Source organism: Mastomys coucha, unplaced genomic scaffold, assembly GCF_008632895.1.
Source record: "Mastomys coucha isolate ucsf_1 unplaced genomic scaffold, UCSF_Mcou_1 pScaffold21, whole genome shotgun sequence".
NCBI classification, from domain to species: domain Eukaryota; kingdom Metazoa; phylum Chordata; class Mammalia; order Rodentia; family Muridae; genus Mastomys; species Mastomys coucha.
In genome coordinates this window covers 114,052,270-114,066,504 of record NW_022196904.1, presented here as the reverse complement: position 1 = coordinate 114,066,504, position 14,235 = coordinate 114,052,270, and the positions used below count along the sequence as shown (strand labels likewise).

Here is a 14,235-nt window from a genome sequence, read left to right as displayed (position 1 = left end):
GAAGACAGGCAATAGAGGATGAGGAAGAAAGGGAAGGGAACAAGGGAGATGTGGCACACATATTTGTCCCGGAGGGGAACAGGACAAAGGACTGCCTCTAGATAGAAGACAGATGTAGCATGTAGGAAAATGGCAGTTTATAAGTGTCATCTGCTCTACACCTGCTTCCCTCTGGGCAACAAATGCTTCTGCACCAAACCAGACTGAGGAGGGCAAAGTAGAGCCAGGGATGAATAGATACCAAGGGTCCTTCCTGCAGTATTACAGCTCTTAGAAGACAATCGAGGAGTTTTGGGCAGCCTGTATGGGACAGACACCTGGGATCCAGGTCTCTTGTCAGTTACCATGGCAGAGTCAGTGACAGTGGTAGAGGTGATGGTAGAGGCATAAGCCTAGTCAGCCAGGCTGATCTAAGACCCAATGGTGAATGCTTCAGGAGAGAGAAAACTCTTCCCCAAGTATTACAGCTCAGGTAAAGTCAACCTCCCTCAGATCCTAGGTGAGGTAACTTGTGTGTCTTATTCCATGAGAACAGGGACTATATAAACCTTGAGGAGTGGGGTGGGATTTTGGGGGTAGATGTTTTTCATTGGCTGAGTTTCAGATGTTAGTGATGCTCTATTTGCATGGGGAAAGACCCCAGGGGTGACTTTAAGTGCCCATGGTCCTGTCAGTGGGGTGTCATGGTTTGGTGTCCCAGAGCAGGTACAGAAACAAGTAGGGATCAACTCTACTCATGCTGGTCTCAAATCTCTAAGATTTTGGGGGTCTGAGCTCACTTAACCTTGACAGTTCTTATGTGTGTCTGGTGGCTTGACCCACTTGCCTTACAGTACAAAAGGAAACTCTGTGTCAGGATGAGGTGTTTAATTTTAATTGGGCATGTTAATTAGGTTAATTAGGTGAGCTGAAGGGAGCTTTGAATTGCTGGACTTTAATACTTTGATAGTTGGACCTTGGTAGTCAGCCTCAGGAAAAGGAAGTGGCCAAATAAGGTAGTAGACTTTGGTGGCTAGCTTTAGGAATGGAATCTAATGGTTTTTAGCAAGGCAGAGGGAGTAGGGGAGAAGGAAAACACCCACCAGAGCCATGCTCACCATGCCCCAGCTGGGTAGAGTCCCTTCAGTGGGGCAGAGAGTCCTGTTGTCTTTGCTTGGACAGCTGCTCCAGAATAGTCCTTTCTTTCAATGCTCTTTGACAAGAATTCAAGAAGTCTTTCTAATGATTTTTCACTCCTGGGATGCAAGAATGAGCCCACCCAGGTTTCAACAACAAGCAACCTAAGACTAGTAGCTTCTTATCAACAGATCTTGCCTTCACACAATTCTGAGGGCTAGAGGTCCAACATTAAGACCCTGGTGATTTCTGAGGGCTTCTCCCTGCTTCATGAGTGGATGTACTTAAGTGAGTTCTTTAGCAAGGGACTAAGTTAATTCTTGCTTGAACTATAATCACAAAGGAGCCAAGAAAATCCCCATTCCAGAACATCATAAAAGCTGGACTCTTCTTGCTCAAAGGGTATGTGGGAAACACTGAATTACACTAGAACTACTCTATGACCATAAAGTAGCCTGGGATGACCTTACTTCAAGAGTTCTATCTTAGTTTGAGTTTCTGTTTCTGTGAAGAGACACCATGACCTACTCTTATTAAAAAAAAAAAACATTTAATTGGGGATGGCTTAGACTTTCTGAGGTTTAGTCTATTATCACCATGGCAAGAAGCATGGCAGCCTGCAGGTAGACATGTACTGAAGAAACTGAGAGTTCTACATCTTCAGCAGAAGGAGACTGTGTGTCACACTGGGAATAGTTTGAGCATACATGACCTGTTGCTGGAATTTCCAACCCTAATAAGCCTGTAGAAAAAAACACAATCCAGTTATTAGAATTATAAGCTGTGTGCCTAGATTGGACAGATCTGTCACTATACTAAAGTATCCTTCAGCTATAAGACCCCCTTGCTACTTGCACTTTCTCCAGGTTGTGTAGTTCTTGTCCATGAAGGCTTCTCCCTTTCCTCTGTCTTCTCTCTCCCATGCATGTTCTTTCTCTCCTCTACCTGTTCTCTACTCTCAAACCTTCAGTCTCACCTTTCCCCTCCACTGCCCAATCACAGGCTCTAGCCTTCTATTGGCCAATTAAAATGGGGAGAAGGCTCATATGACATCACCTGAATATGTGATGATCTGCTCATTGGAGGCAACCCTTCTTGAGGAACAAAAATTAACAATAGAATACAAACAACATCAGACCAACCCACTACATGACCTCAAAGCCCTACCTCCACAGTGGCATACTACCTCTAACAAGACCACTCCTCCTAATAGTGCCACTCCCTATAGCCAAGCATTCAAACATGTGAATGTATGGTGATCATGCCTATTCAAACTACCACAGGTTCTTTTGGTGACTAGGTCTTCATCTTAGTCAGACAACTTCATGTATATGAGCCAAGATCCCAAACTAAAGCCTCAGGAGGGTAGGACACACTTAACCATCAAACAATCTTGATAACAACCTAACATCAAGGGTTTGTTTGCCATTCAGTACGTTCTTCTAAGTTTAGGTACTAGCTAACTTAAATACATCCTGAACTATACATAGGTCTCACCTGAGAAATCCTATATATGAGCAATCTTTACTCATAAAGATTCTATGCTGATGACAGGCCATGGAAAAGACTTTATTTATTATACCAACATGCACTGGGTGATTCTTAGCCATCAAGTGTCCTAGGCACACCTCAGGTTCAAGTGTATATAGGTTGGACTCTTTCCCATTCAACCCTAACCTGATCATCACCTAAAGGGAATCAGAACCACATTGTGACCTTAATGTCATCCTGGCTACAAATAACTATCAAACAACTTGGGCACAGACTGGTTGTATAGGCTGCACTTTGAAGTCATCCATGTCCAGGTCTTACTTAACTTCAATAAATGAAGACTTTACTGTGACCTGCTGTAGAAGTTGCACTCCAAGAAAGTGGAATCATTCTTCACACACATCATCACATCAATGGCTGCTTGTTTGATATTGATACCTGGTAAAGGTAGCATCCTGGTATTCATGGTTAAGAAGTTAGTAGTGATCCACCATAGAATGGGACCACCTTAACTCTGAGTGTGTGCATTCTACTAGGTCTGAACTGAAGCTGTTGCATAACCTCTAGGGAGTTAGGATCACATTAGAGCCTCAATAGTATCTTGTCTTCAATCCAGTCACAAAGCAGCCAGGGCCAATTTTGGATTCAAGACATTTTGTGCTTTACCCAGAGCAATTTATGCTGTAATTCCTGGTGGGTTCGATGCTGGCTGTTCATTCTAGCTTGGACCTGTCTTACGCTGAAAGTTTCTCTGGTGAAGACTAACATCAGGACACAGGCTGCACAGTGACACCAAGTGTTGTCTTCTTGTTCTTAGAGCAACATGTCAGCTGGATCCACATTAACACTATGGATATTCAGAGTAATCTCTATTGTTAGATGTCAGCCATAGTTCAGCTCCACCATCGCTTCACAAGATTCAAAGTGAAAAGCTGATGGTAGAGAGAATGTAGCTCCAGCACTGGTGAATCATGTACCTGACAGAGAGTACCAGGTCACTGCAGGGCTAAGAAAACTACCTCACTGCCTCATGACCTGCCAATGCAGAGGACAGAGGTTTTGGATTATTTTATAACAGGCCCATTTATTCACTCAGCCATTCAGAGGAAAGCATGACAGAGTCCAGGACAAGTAGAGACACTTCCCCCATGAGATTCTGGATTGTATAGTTGGGTTCTTGTTGCAAAATCTACTACTAAGTATTCATCTGCACTTATTTATTGATTCATTTATCCATCCATTACTTATGTATGTAAACATATGTTTATGAATGTTTAGCAAGTACTTAATTACTATATATCCATGTGTTTTGTAGCACTCACTGTAAAACACAGAGGCTCTGTCATGCCAAGCCAGATTTCTGCTATGAACCCAAACCCAACTGAAGCTTGCAGATTAATGGTATGCAGAGGACAGGATAGAAAATAAGTTTTTTAAAACAATTTTCATATACAGATATCAAAGGGCAGAATATGGCATCCAGCTCACCTATATGAATGGAGCCATACTGGCTACAGAATTAAGAAGGCAGAATATGAGGCTCAGACATTTGAGCTAGAGAAACAGTCTTCTCTCCTAATATAAGCTTCCTTCCTATCATGTGAATGAGTCAAACAGAGGCTGTAGGACAATGCATGGAAATTAGATAGTGAGGTTCATAAATTTCCAATCCTGGGATTATCAAGCAATAAAATGCACATGTCATTGAGGTTTATCAAAACCAGATCCTGGCCTTACCAGGCAATGAAGTACATGTATCAGGCTGATCAGCATGGAATCCTATATATATGCACATGTGTACCACATGCTGAGGATGGGAGAGTCTTGAAACCTGCCTTTCTGCAGCAGTGGTGATTCTGATGAAAGTGTAAGAAAGCATCTTCAGTAAATGGTGCTGGTCTAGCTGGCTGTCTGTATGTAGAAGAATGAAAATAGATCCCATATTTGTCACCTTGTACAAAGCTCAAGTCCAAATGGATCAAGGACCTCAACATAAAACCAGATATACTGAATCAAATAGAAGAGAAAGTGGGAAAAAACCTTGAACTCATTGGCACAGGGGGAAATTTACTAAATGGAACTTCAATGGCTCATGCTCTAAGATCAAGAATTAATAAATGGGACCTCATGAAACTGGAAAACTTCTATAAGGCAAAGGACATAGTCAATAAGACAAATCAGCAACCTACAGATTGGGAAAAAATCTTCACTAACCCCATATCCTATAGAGGGCTAATATCCAAAATATATAAAGAACTCAAGCAGTTAATCATCAAAAAACCAAACAACCCAATCAAAAAATGGAATATAGAACTAAACCAAGAATTCACAACTGAAGAATCTTGAATGGCTGAACACCTAAAGAAATGTTCAAAGTCCTTAGTGATCAGAGAAATGCAACTCAAACCAACCCTGAGATTCCACCTTACACCAATCAGAATGACTAAGATCAAAACCTCAGGTGACAGCACATGTTGGAGAGGATGTGGAGAAAGAGAAACACTCCTCCATTGCTGATGGGATTGCAAACTGGTACAACCACTCTGGAAATCAATCTGGAGTTTCCTCGGAAAACTGGAAATAGATATACCTGAAGATCCAGCAATAACACTCTTGGGAATATACCCAAAAGATGCCCCACCATGTTATAGGGGCACATGTTCCACTATGTTCATAGTAGTATTATTTGTGATAGCCAAAAGCTGAAGACAACTTAGATGTCCCATGACAGAAGAATAGATACAGAAAATGTGGTTCATTTATACAATGGAATACTACTCAGCTATTAAGAATGAGATCCTGAGTTTTGCAGGCAAATGGATGGAACTAGAAAATATCATTCTGAGTGAGATAACTCAGACCCAAAAGAACTTACATGGTATATACTCACTAATAAGTGTATGTTAGCCAAAAAATAAAGTACAGAATACCCAAGATACAGTCCACAGAACTCATAAAGGTCAATAAGCTGAAGTACCCAAGTGAGGACACCTCCGTCCCATTTGGGAGAAAGAAGAAAGCAATCACATGTGGGGAGGGAGGGAGGGACCTGGGAGGGATAGTGGATGGAGTGGGGGAAGTGCGGAGGGAGAGGAGAACCTGATCTGGTATTGGGAGAGTGAAAAGGACTGAAACTCTGAGGGCCAGAAGAAAGAATGAAAACAGGCAACCGCAGGAAATAGGAGATTGAGGGGACCTTCCAGAATGCACCAGAGACCTAGGAGGTAAAATACTCTCAGGAATCAAAGGGAAGGACCTTAGATGAAATGCCTGACAGTAGGGAGAGGGAACTTAGAGAGCACACCTCCAGCAGAAAAACAGGGTATCAAGTGAGGGATGGAGTTGCCATCCTACAGTAACATCTCTGACCCATAATTGTTCCTGTCTGAAAGAATTACAGGGATGGAAATGGAGAGGAGCCTGAGGAAAAAAAGGTCTAGTGACAGGCCCAAAGTGGGGTCCAGCTCAAGGGGAGGTCCCAAGGCCTGACTCTATTACTGAGGCAATGGAACACTCACAAAAAGGGACCTAGCATGACTGCCCTCTGAAAGACCCAATAAGCAGCTGGAAGAGTCAGATACAGATATTTGCACCCAACCAATGGACAGAAGCAGCTGACCCCTGTTGTTGAATTAGGTAAGGCTGAAAGAAGCTGAGAATTAGGATGATCCTGTAGGAGGACCAGGAGTCTCAATTAATTTGAACCCCCAAGATCTCTCAAACACTGGACCACCAAGCTGATATATAGCTGATATGAGGCCCCCAACACACATACAGTAGAGGACTTCTGGGTCTGTGTTCATTCAGAGATGATGCACCTAACCCTCAAGAAACTGGAGGCTCCAGAGAGTTTAGAGGTCAGGGAGTTTGGAGTTTGGGGGTGGGGGTTGGTTACATCCAAGTGGAGACGGGCATGGGCAGTAGGATGTGGAGTAGTTGGAGGGTGGATCAGGGGATGGCGGTAGGGAATGGAATATGGAGTGGAAAAAATGAATTAGTTTCAGAGGAAGCTCACTCCCAGGCACTCTAACACACCCAGGATTAGAGGTGAGGAGGACATAACATCTGTCCCAACACTGGGAGTAACTGGGACCAGTGGGACCAGGCACACAGAAACAATGCCAGACCAGTGGCTCAGGTTTCTTCCAGTCCCACAACACCCAGAGGAAACTCCACTCCCAGGCACTCTAACACACCCAGGATCAGAGGTGAGGAGGACACATCTGTCCCAACACTGGGAGTAATTGGGACCAGCGGGACCAAGCACACAGGAACTCCACCAGCCCAGTGGCTCAGGTTTCTTCCAGTCTGTCTGAGCTGGTGCTCTGAGCAGACCTTGGGTGCAAGCTCCGCAGTCATTCCCAAAATACTCAGAGGAAGCTCCACTCCCAGGTGCTCTAACAAGACCAGGGTCACAGGATCCCAGAATCACAAGATCACAGAGACAGCTTAACTCTGAGGAGTTCTGACATAATCAGGATCACAGGAAGGACATGCTACAGTCAGATTTAGCAAGGGCAGGTAGTAGTAGAGATAACCAGATGATGTGGGGCAAGCATAAGAATATAAGCAACACAAACCAAGGTTACTTGGCATCATCAGAACCCAATATTCCCAGCATTGCAAGTCCTGGACACATCATCACACCAGAAAAGCAAGATTCAGATCTAAAATCATTTCTCATGATGATAATACGGGACTTTAAGAAAGCTATAAATAACTCCCTCAAAGAAATACAGGAGAACACAGGTAAACAGCAGCCCTTCAAGAGGAAACACAAAAATCCCTTAAAGAACTACAGGAAAACACAATCAAACGGGTGAAGGAAATGAGAAAAACCATCCAGAATCTAAAACTGGAAACAGAAACAATAAAGAAATCAAAAAGAGAGACAACCCTGGAGATACAAAAACCTAGGAAAGAAATCAGGAGTCGTAGATGCAAGCATCACCAGCAGAATACAAGAGATAGAAGAGAGAATCTCACAGGTAGAAGACACCATAGAAAACATTGACACAACAGTCAAAGAAAATGCAAAAAGCAAAAAGCTCCTAACCCAAAACATCCAGGAAATCCAGGATGCAATGTGAAGACCAAACCTAAGGATAATAGGTATAGAAGAGAGGGAAAACTCCCAATGTAATGGACAAGTAAATATCTTCAACAAAATTAAAGAAGAAAACTTCCGTAACCTAAAGAAAGAGATGCCCATGGACATACAAGAAGCATATGGAACATCAAATAGACTGGACCAGAAAAGAAATTCCTCTTGTCACATAATAATCAAAACACCAAATGCTCTAAACAAAGAGAAAGAATTTTAAAAGCATTAAGGGAAAAAGGTCAAGTAACATATAAAGGCAGGCCTATCAGAATCACACCAGACTTCTCACCAGAGACTATGAAAGCTAGAAGATCCTGGGCAGATGTCATACAGACCCTACAAGAACACAAATGCCAGCCCAGGCTACTATACCCAGCAAAACTCTCAATTACCATAGATGGAGAGAACAAGATATTCCATGACAAAACAAAATTTACACAAAATCTTTCCACAAATCTAGCCCTACAAAGGATAATAGATGGAAAACATCAACATAAGGAGCAAAAGTACATCCTAGAAGAAGCAAGAAAGTAATCTTTCAATAAATCCACACAAACCTAGTTCCACTTCTTACAACAAAAACAACAAAGTATCAATTACTTTTTCTTAGTATCTTAATATGAAAATTATTACCAACATATATTAATTGATTAAAATCCAAAAATATGAGGAAGTAGAAATTTATTGACCATCATCTAATGGTCTCTCAAATTTGGTAATTGGAGAAATAGGTCCAATACTATACAATCCATATATACTTTCAGCTTGTTTGTTTGTGACAATGTCTTGCTTTGTACAACATAGGTCTTGAGATCTTGCTTCTCCTATCTCAGCCTCTCTATTAGTAGTATTGTTTATTTCCTGTTTTTACACTAAACTATGGTTTTCAGAACAGTTTACATATTTTAAAAGTATTTATATACCCAAAAGAAATGTAGACAATTAAATTGGGAGGGGTTCTGTAAGAGAACAACAAAGAGTAAGACTGAATGCTTTGCTTGACGTTTCTAACTCTTATATCAAGTTACCACAGTAAGAGCCAAGATTTTAAGCTCTACTAAATATAAAACAAACAAAAACACTTTATATATTTATGTTCATTTAAGAAAATATTAGTAGTGGTGTATTATTTTGAAATAGACAGTTAATACATTTGGAGTTATTTAAAATTTATATTGAGAAAAATGTATGTATTTTCAGTATTTCAGTATGTATATTCAGTATTGGGTACAAGCATCTACATAAGACTTAAATTGTTGTTTTATATCAAACAACTTTTATAATACTCATTTTTATTGTTATAATATTTTATAAATTTTAAAGAATAATACAAAAAAGTTATTGTAGGTATTGAAGGGGGGTCTCTGGGAGGACCTGAGGTACAAAAGGAAAACAAGAATGTGATTTAATTCTATTTACTTAAAATATGATTTTAAATGTTAACAAATTTAGATAAATTGAAATCATGTAACTTTTCTCATTATAATGCAATAAAACTTTAAAAAATGAATTAATTTAATAAAAACAAATTAAAAAAAGAAAGTGTAAGAGACATTATGGGGGAAAATCAGGCATGAAAATCTTGGAGGCAATCTTGGAGGATTGCTGCTGCCATCATTTGAGGCCCTGGAGAAAGGTGCTTTTAGAAGCACAGATTACTCTCAGCTTTTCTGGATCAAATTGGAGGTATAGTTGAAATTTTCCTCACATCAAAGTGAGGTTTTCACAATCACTGGGTGGCTAGCTTCTGTGACTCAATTTAGCTGTTGCTCAAGAACATGAAAGCATATGACCCGGGAAGTGCTCATTAAATCTCTACTTAGTACATAGAGTCTGAAGGTAGAGAAAGAAAGGAACCCAATTCTTGCTGAGAGCAATGCCTCTGGAAGACAGCCAGTCTACAGTCTCTGAGCTACACTACTTCTGGGGTATGGCAGGTGCGGAGGGTTGCTGTCAGAGGCTACCTGCTGACCGGGCTGCAGAGTGGCAGTTCTTGCCCTGCCTATTATATTCACAGATACAGCTCTAGTCCAAGTCTGTACCTGCTTTTGTGCCTGCATGTCAGGAACCCCTCTCTGTAGCTTCCATCTGGATACAGCCTCTGAACACCAGTTCTAGAGAAAGCTAATTCTGAGTACTTGAAACACAAATTCTTTACATATACTATTGCGATTTTTAAGGCACAGATACCCACGGGCCCAGACTGTCCCCTGGGCTTTCTCTTGTGTTTTATTGCTTTTATTTGCAGAATACTCATCTCTATTGGTGGCTTTGGGGGTTTCAGGATGGCATCTCCACAGATCAGCAAGGTTAGAAAGGAAGGTTCCATTTTAACATTTCAGTATGACCCAGGGATTGAATTTCATTGGATCAAATAGAACCATGTAACTAGTCCTGAGCAATTTATGTAACCAGAGTAATAAAACAACCTGCTTGCCTATGATGGCTCATCTTGACTGTCAACTTTATTGAACCAAAAGCCACCTAGGGTATTTGAAAGCATACCCTGGTTGTCTGTGAGGATGCTTCCAGAAAGGGTTAATTGAGGGAGGTAAGACATGTCCTGAATGTGAGTGTTAACATCCAAAAAGTAGGAAGCTTGAAAGAACAAAAAGCAAAAGGAGAAAGCCAGTTCATATAGGTACTTCCCTTCTCTGCCTTCTGTCCACCATGATGTAAGCTGCTATGCGGTCACACCCTCACTGCCATTGATGACTGAACCCTCTAAAACCTTGAGCCCCACATAATTTTTTTCCTTTAAGCTTTCTGCTCAAGGAACTTGTTATAGTGGCATAACACTGGCCAACACATTGGCAGAGCAAACCCATGTTGAGAGTCCCCCGTGAAGCTCTGAAGTAGGGAGTCCTGGTGGGTTAATGGGTGGCTCTTCAGCCTGAAGCTCATGCTGTTATCTAGAGAGGGAGAAGTGGAGACATGAGGAGCCTTGCTCTGTGGCATAGCTTTTCCTGTTTATTCCCTTTCCTAGACAAAAGTTACTGTAACAACACACCCTGCGTCTGTTTCATCAGAGCCTGTGACCCTGGGGGTACCTTTCCCATCACAGGTGCTCTGTAAATGAGGCTTCAATGGAATAGTGTACATCCAAGCTCTTCTCTCTCGTCCCTTAGTAAAATTACTTTGCAAATCCCTGTGTGGAAGGGAACGCTCATTTCAGCAAATATATCTTCATGTAAAAGGCACAGGCTTCCGAGCCTGTATAGTTCCCAATTCCTGTGGTTAACAAATAAATTTGAACAAAATTAATGAATGTGTCAAATCTTCTGAGGCTTTGATGACTCAGGCTCATCGGGTAACTGTTTCATTGAATGAAACAGATTTATCTCTCCATTGTTCATAACTGTAGGTCATTTAATAGATGAGGCAGGCTGAGGCTTCTGTGGAGACAGAATTTTGAAGTTGGAAGATAAAGGAGGTTTTCCAAGCATCTGGAAAGTTTGGGGGATAAATAAGGTTAATTAAAAATAAGTAATGGACTTCACAAACATTTTTGTTAGAGATTTGAGCTCAGCATATGGGAGCCAGAGTCAGATGAAAGGAACAGAGTTAGGCAAGGGAGATCTGTCTCCTTAGGGAGAAATTCCAGAAAGTCAATGATAACCCAGCTCTAGTTTAGAATAGCTCCTGAGTTCACAAACTGGGAGAACTATGTAGGAATTACACAGAAAGATTGGCACAAAAACCTTCCCATATTTCTGGGGCTAGGGAGATGTCTTAGTAGTAAAGTGCTTGCCATGTGTTGTGAGACAGACTTTTCCCATGGGGATGCCACATTCTTGTCTACTCACTTAGTAGAGGAAGTCCACAACTGGTCAAAGTATAGATACCAGCAAAGTCTTTGCGAACCAAAAAGTTTTATTGTAGTCACTTACATATGGGCGAAGGGTACTTACAGAAGTGGAAATGACTGCAAGGCAGCTGCCTCAGCAAAGCCCACTCCAGCATGAGTGACACTCTCTCTCTTCCCCTCCCTCTCCCTCCCTCCCTCCCTCCCTCCTTCCCTCTCTCTCTCTCTCTCTCTCTCTCTCTCTCTCTTTCTCTCTCTCTCCCCCCTCTCTCTTAGGATTCTGATTTTACATGTCTATGGGGAATATCTAGAGTGTTTTAAGAGGGCATTTCTGGAACGCCAGTGGGAGAGCATCTGCAAGTGACCTGCTTGTTCCACAGGGCCACATGGCAGGTAAGAGCTGAGATCCTGGAGCTGTCCAAATTTCTCTGTTCCCAGGGCTATGTGAGAATGAAGAGACAATACCCTGTCACACCAGCAGAGCTCCTGGCCCACCCATTCTCAATGTATGGTGCAGGTGTCCCACTGCTCTGAAAGAGAAAAGCAAATCTACCTTGGCAATTGTATCACTCCATAAAGGACTTGAGCTGGTGCACTGTATGTAAGATACATTTTGTTTGAACTTAAATCTTAAGAGGTGGAGACAATTCTATTTTCATTAAACATATCAGGAAACAGAAGGATATAGCTGCCCTTTCTCTGTAGATATTTTTTTCTTGGAAGCCGTAGAGGTGGCAAACCCCATTCCAAAGGAAAATGACGTTAGGTCTGGCAGAATTGAGTAGAAACATGGTTCTTGGTGGGAGGTGTTAGAATCACAGACTGAACTAAGTTCAATTAAGATTGGGCATCATGGTTCACACTCTGTAATCCCAGCACCCAGGAGATAGACACACAGATATTGTATGTGTCTATGAGGCCAATCTGAGTTCCAAGTTAGACTGGGCTACATAATGAAACTTTACCTCAAAAAACAAAACAAAAGAAAACAACATAAGGACAAAATATAAAGACATCGATGTAATTGCTTGTATAGGTTGGTATTTCTGGCCTGGCTCAGTTTCTTGGATGGGTCTGTTTTGATGTCGTTTTATGCATTCATACCATCATAGCACAGTTTTTAAAGCCATACTACTCTGGATTCCTCATGTACTGTACTCAAGTGGGTTTTAGAGCTTTCTATCTCATGGGAAAGTCTTCCCTTAAGTTCCCTAAAATCACTTGACCTCGGTGCCCTCAGCTTGGTGCACACTCAGACGTCCCTGAAAGTCTCAGCATCTATGGGTACAATGAGTGCAGGCACTGAATCCTGCCATCTTCACCCTGGTGGGAGGAAGAGAAAGGCATCAGAGAACAGCTCCATGGCAATCCTGGGCTGCAGAGGCAGTCCGGGTGCCATGTGGATGCCTGCAGGAAGGCATCTGCCTCTCTTGGAAATCAGTTACCAGGGGCTGCTCTAATGAGCTGCTTGCCTCCTCCAGTGTGGATAGGCAGCACTGATTCCTCCTGATACAGCTGGGCTTGCTGCCACAGGATTGAGGAAGGGGAAGGAAGTTCCCAAACCCCAGACCAAAGGATGGCATTTCCCTTTCCTGCTTCCCACTTAACATCCTTTATCCAGATACACAGACAGCTGCCATGTGGAAGTTCCACTGTCATACCTAATTTCTTAGGGATTAAACACCATTTTTGACTTAACTTTATCATCTTCTTTTTTGCTATTATACTGCCTTTCCTGCACCCAGGAAAACAATTCAAAATCATTGAAGAAAGTTATTTTTCTCTCTCACACTGGAGTTTTTCCTAACTCCAGAGAAAAATCATACTATTTATGGGTATTGTATAATGTTCCAACTTTTTTCCTACTACTTAATATGCACAAATAATGTACTTATGTTTGCAGGGTTTTGTTATTAATAAACATAGATCAGATTCCGTATTTTACTGTGCAACTTGCTTTCTGATGCAGCACAGCGGAAGAGGTACATGAGATCCACTTAACCTCTTTAAAACAGCTGCATAGTATTTCACAGTTTGTACTTTCAGGAAGAATTTAACCTTTGTCTTGTTGACTGATATTCAAGGTGTGTCAAGATATCTGTGAGCAGACACTTGACATTTTAAATAAAATAACATTGCAACAGTGCATTCGTGTTTCAGCAATGTTTCTTTTATTCCTATAGAAGCCCTAAGTTGAGACTATTACATCAAAGGGTATGGGTGCTTTTATGACATTAGCTGCTGTCCGATCTTGTACAGTAGGATTGAGAAAGTGTCTGTTTCCCTACATACACACCAACCCTGGGTATTGTAGGTCTTTTCTTCTTTTTGCTACTCTGATGCAAACACTGTCCTGCTATTATTTGGCTCTGGATTTCTTTTAGTGGTCATTGATGTTCACATCTTTTTCGTGTGTTTGTATTTTTTCATAATAATTTCTTTTATGCTTCTTTGTGTGTTTGGGTATTTTTGTGTACATACACTGGGGGTAGGTAAATAATGGGCAAAGGAGTCTTTGCATGTTATTTTTTAAGTTGATTCTCTGTGAATTTTACACCACACACCCAAATTCCACTCACCTCCTTGTCCCTTCATATCTGCCTTTTGCCCTCTTAACTCCCTCCCCCAAAGAAGACAAAAATAAAAATAGAAATAAAAAAAATCTCATCATGGAAGTTATGGTGTATATCAGTGTGTCACACAGTATACCTTTTTTTTT

General features: G+C 41.5%; 1 long non-coding RNA gene across 6 annotated transcripts in view; it reads left to right on the top strand.

Annotated features, from left to right (window-relative positions):
* The window catches only part of LOC116100900, a 38,583-nt gene that overhangs the window by 3,805 nt on the left and 20,543 nt on the right, over positions 1–14,235 (top strand). For 4 of the 6 annotated variants that reach the window (XR_004122722.1, XR_004122724.1, XR_004122719.1 and 1 more), the window contains exon 2: positions 11,793–11,909. The exons of 1 other annotated variant lie outside the window; for it this stretch is intronic. This is a non-coding gene — a long non-coding RNA (uncharacterized LOC116100900). Of the gene's footprint in view, positions 1–11,792; positions 11,910–11,954; positions 12,114–14,235 lie in introns of all 6 variants that reach the window. One more of the 6 variants, XR_004122721.1, reaches the window with a different exon arrangement.